The sequence below is a fragment of the Sinocyclocheilus anshuiensis genome, unplaced genomic scaffold (genome assembly GCF_001515605.1).
Source record: "Sinocyclocheilus anshuiensis isolate Anshui unplaced genomic scaffold, SAMN03320099.WGS_v1.1 scaffold1344, whole genome shotgun sequence".
NCBI classification, from domain to species: Eukaryota; Metazoa; Chordata; class Actinopteri; order Cypriniformes; family Cyprinidae; genus Sinocyclocheilus; species Sinocyclocheilus anshuiensis.
Window position 1 is genome coordinate 126,659 of NW_015542396.1, and position 8,197 is coordinate 134,855.

Consider the following 8,197-nt stretch of genomic DNA (forward strand, 5'->3'; position numbering starts at 1 on the left):
AGTGGTACATTTGTATTTAAAGCATTGTCTCTCATGCAATTAAATTCATTCTTTATTTCTGACCCATAGGTCCATAACAGAACATTATTTCAAATGTGTTAATATATTATAAACAAAAAGATCAAGGACATTTTTCCTCCCATATGTCATGGTATTGCCCTAACCTGAAGCAGTAGGCTGTATAAATGTCTGGCGAGCATGAATATTAGTACACAATAAATATTATTAATGTACCTAAGTACATTACGGTTGTGTAGTTAGGACATAGGTAATATACTCACCATTGTCGTCAGGAACATCATCATGTGTATTAGCAGAATCAAGATCTGCTGATGATGCCTCCGTTGGTTCAGCATATGATTCCGCAATATCCACTGGATCGACAACAGGGTTAGTGCCAAGTATTTTGTCTAGGTCGTCAAACCACACAAATTTGTCCTTTTTTTCCCCTGAACTGCCCGTCTTACGAAGCGAATCTCTAATTTTAATATATCGTTGACGGAGTTTCTTTGCCTTTGCGCGGCACTGTTCAACCGACCGATTAAAGCCCATTTGTTTTAAGCGCTCGCTAAACACTTTATAAATTTGTGTTTTTGTTTGTTTTGGAGAGCTGTTCGGCAATGTGTTCGTCTGACCAAATGTCAATTAAACATTTTACTTCTTCCCTGCTCCAAGTTAGCCCACGGTTCATTTTGGGAGCAATTAGCAATACTGCTGCTTCACGCAACTTTACGTAATTACCCATCATACATTGTGATACAGCCTGGTTCGTTGGTCCGTTGGGTCGGATTGCTTTCACACTTATAGCGAACCGCTCCAGAGTTCGTTTGCAATCGGGCCAAGACCATCTCTTTCAGGCGATCTCAGAGCGATTGTTTTGGTGCGGATCCGAGCGCAATTGCCGTGTTCACATATGATCCGAGCGCGATTGCCGTGTTCACATATGCCCAAACGAACCGAACCAAGTGAGAAAACGCTCCAGGTTCTGAAACAAACGCTCAGGTGTGAAAACACCCTGAAGCCCGGGATACACTGCACGATTTTAGCAATCCTATAAGATCATTACTTTATCACACTGTGCGACATGGATCGTTTAAACTTGGGTACGACAAGCATGTAGACCAGGGGTGTGAAACTCAATTCCTGGAGGGCCACAGCCCTGCAGAGTTTAGCTCCAACCCTAATTAAACACACCTGATCCAGCTAATCAGGTCCTTAAGGCTTATTTAAAAACTAGATTGGTATGTGTGTTGGAGCAGGGTTGGAACTAAACTCTGGGCCCTCCAGGAACTGAGTTTGACACCCTTGATGTAGACTGTACGATGATGACACCTATTGAATCGTAGGCTGCGACACACGTTAGCGCAACGTCATCAGCATGCGCTAGTGGTAAACAAATACTGGTACATCAAGATGGATCGCGCTTTGGCAGTTGTGCTTTTCATGTGCGCTGAAACAAAGAAGAGGCGCCGGCGGAAGAGGGCAATATGGACCCGCTCATGGCTCGGGAAAAGAGGACAACTTGGGATGCCAGTTTTGCACAGGGAGCTTGGCAGCTGCAGTTCCTCCGCTATCTCCTTCCATGCTATGTCCTTTTTGGTGCGGTCATGATAGCAGCTAGAGGACACAACGTACAAACATGCCCTCTGCTGCCACAACTCAACAAGAATTTGTTCTTTATGGGTATCCCACATACCAGTATACCTTCTGCTTTTTTTTTGCCTCCATGGCATTGAAATTGTAGCGCTGCTGGTCACGTGGATCAATACGTCATTTCATGTTGCAATTTCATTGGCTGCTGAGTAGATGCAGGTCGTTGCAGCAAACACACTGTGCGTTGATCATGCTGAATTTCTGACACTGTCAGAAAACTATCGTAGGCTATCTTTGGTCGCAAGACCGGGAAAACGCCCGTCTTTGAACCTCTCTCACTGTACGACATAGGACCACCGATTAAGAGCCATGATCACAGAAATCGCAACGATTGCTTCACGATGGCAGTCTTTCGTCTGGGACAGCCAAAAATCGTGCAGTGTATCCCGGGCTTAATACACTGGCCTTTAGGGTGGCTGATCTTTAAATAGGCCGCTCTTTGTGGCAGCCCTCTCTTATGGCCATTCCACCCTGTGCGCGCCTGATCTCATCTGATCTCGGAAGCTAAGCAGGGTTGGGCCTGGTTAGTACTTGGATGGGAGACTGCCTGGGACTACCAGGTGCTGTAAGATTTTGGGTTTTCTTCACTACTTCTCTAATAATTTTAGTTTTTTTTGGTTACTCTCATGGCCACTATAACTTCAATAAATATAAATGGGTTAAGGAATAAAAGCAAAATGAAAGAGTTATTATTTACATATAGGAGTGATATAATTTGTATACAGGAGACAAGAGGATAAAGTAAGGGAAATGAGAGAAGAGTGGGGAGGAGACATATAATAATGGAGCAAAAAATGCAAGAAAAATATTATTTTTTATTTATTTATTTTTTAACTTTTTTTATTTAAAAAAAGATAGTGTAGAAGGTATAAGAGAGATGTATAAAAATCATAGGGGAAGGATCTTGGTAGTTGAATTTATATATAGAGATATGAAGTTTAGATTAATAAATATATATGTTCCAAATATAGAAGTGGACAGGAGGGAAATTTTGGAAGAATTAAAAGGGTTAGTTGTTGGGAAATGTATTCTAGTGGGGGATTTCAATATAAAATGTAGTAGATTAGATGTGGGCAAGGGGGTAAAATTTAGATGGGAGAAATCGAGGGGAATGTTGATGGAGATAATGAGAGAAAAGGGGTCGATAGATGTGTGAAGGTATGAAAATCCGGAAAAAAGAGAATTTACTTGGAGGCAGTTAAAGGAAGGTATATTAAAACAGAGTAGAATAGATTTAGCGTTAGTTAAGGAGGAAATCATTAGATACATAGACGGGATAAGACATCAAGGAAATCGTTTAAGTGATCACGATAGTGTTAAATTCAGAATCAAAATAGGGAGTGAGGAGGTAGGAGGAGGGATGTGGATATTGAATGCAGGGTACATTGAAGAGGAAGAATATGAGATACAGATAAAGGATCTATTAAATAGGGAAAATTAGAAGATGGCCAGGAACTCCAAATCGTAATGTTTGAACGCGAACAGGCTTTTGTCGTAGGATCTGGTGAACGCATCTTTATCCATCATAGCCAGGATGATAGATTTTGGTAATGTCCGCAAAGACAAATTTTCTTGATTTGATACACGGGACCCTACAGGTATGGAAATTTTTTTTAAATTAGAAGATGGCCAGGAACTCCAAATCGTAATGTTTGAACGCGAACAGGCTTTTGTCGTAGGATCTGGTGAACGCATCTTTATCCATCATAGCGCCAGTCTCACGGACGGTGATACAGACACTTTCTTGACAAAAAGGGAGGCTGACAGTATATTTAATTTATAGGCACTGTCGTTCATCAGGCAGAATTCGTCTTTGCCTCTGATCATTCGTATTATGTCGAATTGTACCATTTAGCATACATTTTTCTTGAAAGAAAATATCGCTGTGAATAGGAGCCAACAGCTCCACAACCTTGCTTCCGGTAGTGTAGAGCGATCTCTTGGTCAGCCCAGCATTACGGCCCACAGGGTCAGTTTCGTCCATGTGTCCCGCTGTGTCTTTGAAATACAGACCGGCCGAGAAAAGCGATTCCAGAGCATCTTTGCTGTAGTTGATAAGACTCTCGATGATACATCAGTATGGATATGAGCCCGAACTCTGACATCGACTTGTGAAAATATAGTGGCTCCGGGGGAATTTATTAGGACCACCTTTGCAGGGTCTGGGATGTCACCCCCATTAGGCCTTGTGATTTTAAGACGTAGAAAAAACAACATGTTATTTAGGTCTATGTAATCTTCGTCGGTCCCTGCGATAAAAAACTCCAAAGGTGATGAGTCCAATAACGGCGGTACTTCTAAATAGGCATTTTTCTCGAGAACCGTCTGCGTCAGAGGGACTGTAAACAAATCCAACTCAGACTTAATAGACTCTCCCGACATACGGTGCAGTAACGCCATGTTAGAATATGGTTTTTACGGATCTCTTAACCGTGACGTTTCGCTTCACAGTCTTCTTACACTTTCTGAGTGTATCACTGACTGAGATCTTCTTGGGTCCACACTTTGTTTTCTTTATTGAATGACCACGCCTCCTTATACCCAGTGGTTTAGACATTATCTTACGAGCCGAACCGACTTTAGTTTTAGGGTTATCGTTATATGATCTTAACAATGCGTTTAAGATGACGTCAGATGCTATATTTTTAACAGCCTGATTTCGATAATAGTCGACATAATCAGCGGCATTCATCCCACGTGGGTTGTAATAAGCCATTTTTAAAGCACAGATTGTTTCACAGGCCTGAAGTGAAGTTTTACAATGACTTTCCCGTAAGGAAATGGTATTTTGCGGTTTTGGTCATCCTTTAATGAGGAGCATACGTAATAACGCTCGTTGTAAAATCAGCTTTTTCATGGTAGGCTGAACATCCTAAAGGTTCGTCAGGTTTCATTTCTAAAATAGTGGCTAGTTTCCCATAGAAGCTTACCAAAATGTTTGGCTTTGCAACCAGTTGGACTTTGTTTTTTTAAATGATCGTAACTCATTACCCCTGTTGGCGTGAGAACTTCAGTTATCGCACAGATCACAGCATGAACGTTCTCGTAGTACCCGCCTTTTATTTGGAGCTTCCTCGATACGGAAAACCCTGATAACTCTTTAAACACGGCTTCGCCGTTTTTTTTTTTTGCATGTTTCTGGGATGGGGCTGGGGCGGCGTGTAGGCTGAAAATCCCATCGTTGTCGTTAAAGGTGTACCAGCTTCTAGGATATTAAAGGGGTCATATGATGCTTTTTTAAAGATCATTATTTTGTGTATTTGGTGTAACAGAATATGTTGACATGCTTTAATGTTCAAAAAACACATTATTTAGATATGCGATTTTCAGGATAAACTGACTAAGAAGCATTGCACGGCAATGTGACGTAGAAACCGTGGTAAACCTTTACTCGAATGATCTCTTCTGGTAAAGGCCTGTGTGTTTTAAGCCGTTTGCAAGTCCAACAAAGCTTTTTTGTCTCTATAGCCACTAGATTTCGAATGCCAACCTAGCAATTTCACTAAAACTAGTGTAGATCAGCCCTGTTTTTTCTCCCCTAAAATCTTTTCCACTTTAAACACTTTGTTTTTGCTCACGATTATTTTTTGTAACTCTTCTTCGTAAAACACCGTCAATGACATCACCATCATAATCAGACAGCCTGTATACGGAAGGATTACACGGGATACACACGGAGATAGTGAAAAATTCTTCGGGTGTAGTTCTGTTCATAACCCTTGGCAAACGATCCTCGCACTTTAGAAATCCTGACCACATCCCCAGCTTTATATTTAAATACGGGATGTTAGTTCTTCTTCATACCACCGTACAAGTTTTGAAACACAGTACCTTCATTTTCTTTGTCGACGTCCATCTGTCTCATCTTAATACTCCCGATGGTAGCTGGAGTTGTACCCCTGCATAATATCTTGCAAAACATCTACAGTGGTGTGAAAAAGTGTTGGCCCCCTTCCTGATTTCTTATTTTTTTGCATGTTTGTCACAGAGTTGTACCCCTGCATAATATCTTGCAAAACATCTATGTATCTCTGTGAATTTGTAACGGTTAAAAATCTCCACATTTGACTTTTTAACATTCTATTAAAATGTTCCACGACACTGGTCTTCAAATCAGTAGCCGCAGAAAAATGATGAACGTCGTGCTTTTTCCATCAACTCTTGAAAATGTTTGTTAAAAATTCCGTCCCCTATCTGTCTGCAATTTCTTTGGAACGCGCCCCTTTTCGAGGATAGACTTCAAAGCTTTAGTAACCTCGACCCCACTCTTATTCTTTAGTGTTCGAGCCCACGCATACTTACTAAATATGTCGATACAGGTCAACAAATATTTATTATTATCATTTTCCTTGGAGTATGCCGTCATGTTGACGAGACCCGCTTGGAACTGTATATCCACCCCATACGCCACGACCCTATTACGTTTGTAGTTTATAGGGGCTGTTCTGTGTAATGTGCACGCATCCTACCCCTCCAGCCAGTCTAAAACCTGTTTATCACTCAGACGGATGCGGCTATCCTTTAAGACGGCATCTTTTAACCATTTTTTTAACTCCTAAAGAACCGGGGTTGGCCAGTGTGTAATAAACCTTTTTCATGAGCTCAGACATGTTGACGTTTCAACTCTCCACAAAAGAATAACGCGTACAAGTGTCATGTTTCAGTCTTTTATTTAAAAAAATTATAATATAGAGATAATAAAAAATATATTTCAAAATGGATGCATAGTGACAAGAATAGTTTTCAAATTGGATACATAATGACAAGAATATTAGGCTACTTAAACTCTGAAGAGGAAGTTGAACGTTTTAAAAACTATGACTGACATCACTGGCAAGCCCACAGTCAGTCCAGACCAGAGCATGTGAGCGAAGCGGAGCGGTGTGACGCTCCGCTACGTTTTCAACAGGCTCATTAAAACACAAACGCACACACACACGAGATGAAGAAGCACTGGGGATGCTGAAGATTTTGCGGGCGACCTTGGCTAGTTGAGGGAAGGATCCAGCACTGATTTTCCAAAATCCAAGTGGTGTAGGCTAACATCTTCTGTACTCTGTAGTTCTGTATTTAGGCCTATATACAGCTGTGTGTTAGCTTAGGTCTACAGTTTAACTGAGATTATTTAATAACTACAGAGCTCCAAATATAATTTGAATTAACAATTCGTTTCTACGACGTCAGCAGGTTTTATTATTTTTTTTATTAATTTATTATTATTTATTAATTTTAAGCAATAATGATTTTAATAAGTAATTACGAAATATAATAATTCGTTCCACGATTTAGTGCGACTTTGGCGCTAAGAGGGTTAAGGCAGGGGTGGTCCATGGTGTTTCTGCAGAGCCACAGTCCTGCAGAGTTTTGCTCCAACCTTCATAAAAAGACTGTAGCCTTCTAGTAGCCTTATGACTGTCCTCTTGTCCAAATACACATACTTGTGGTCTTGGCCACTTGAGAGCGCGTGCGCGCGACAGGAAGTAAGTGCGCAAGACTGTCCCAGGTCTTAAAAATCATACTGTGTGAAAGGAATAAAAGTGGTCGGAGTGTTACTGCCTCTAGTGTTAATTTAAACTGCAAACTGCAGTGAATTGTACATGTAGGTACGTTTTTTTCAGTTTTGCAGAAACGTATGTAGAGGCACCAATTTCCAATGAGCCTATGTTGCAAAAATAAAATAAAATTAACCTTATATATATATATATATATATATTTAAAATTGCTATGGTTTTTACAGTTTGGTTAACAATGGTTAATTTGTTGTAATAGTATTTAAATTTTCACAATATAATATATAGTTTCAAAGCAGCTTTACAGAAAATGCATGTTTCAAGGTTACAATTGAAAAAAATATTATCAGATAATACATATACTGAGATACCCTTGTTTATTTGGAAGCAAACTGCCAGATGATGCAAAATGACACATCATCAAAATGATGCACATTGCGTCTTTCAGTAGAGTTTTGGGATATCTCAGTACATGTAACTCAGAGAACGAGTAAATACTGTTCATTTAACATATATTATTAAAATTTCAATGAAAACAAAGCTATGTAAACACTTGCATTTTTACAACACTACAAATGTGTCCCATCAGGTAATGAAAAGTTCGACACATACTTGTGGTCTTCATCCTCACTTGAACACTTGGGCCAAATACAGGAAATACGTCATATAAGTGGTGCAAAGACCTCAAGTGTGGGTATTTGGACAAGGCATGTAGCTTTCTAGTAACCCTTAGACCTTGATTTTGAACCCACAATCATTAGGCATGTTACCACTGTCCACTTACATCAAATGCAACATGACTACAGTCAGAAGGTTATTAATCGCTGGTGAACATCAAACATTGCTTTCTCACAATGTTCCTGTAAAAACGTTCGTAGGTCGGGAAGGAGGCGGGAACCGGCGGACATTTAAACAATTTAATAAAATAATCAAACACAAAACGAAAGTAAAGCGGTAGCCCCTCGCGGACGACTGCCTCACACAAAACACAAAATAAAGTCCAGGCCTGGTCCTCTCTCGTCTTTCACTGTCGT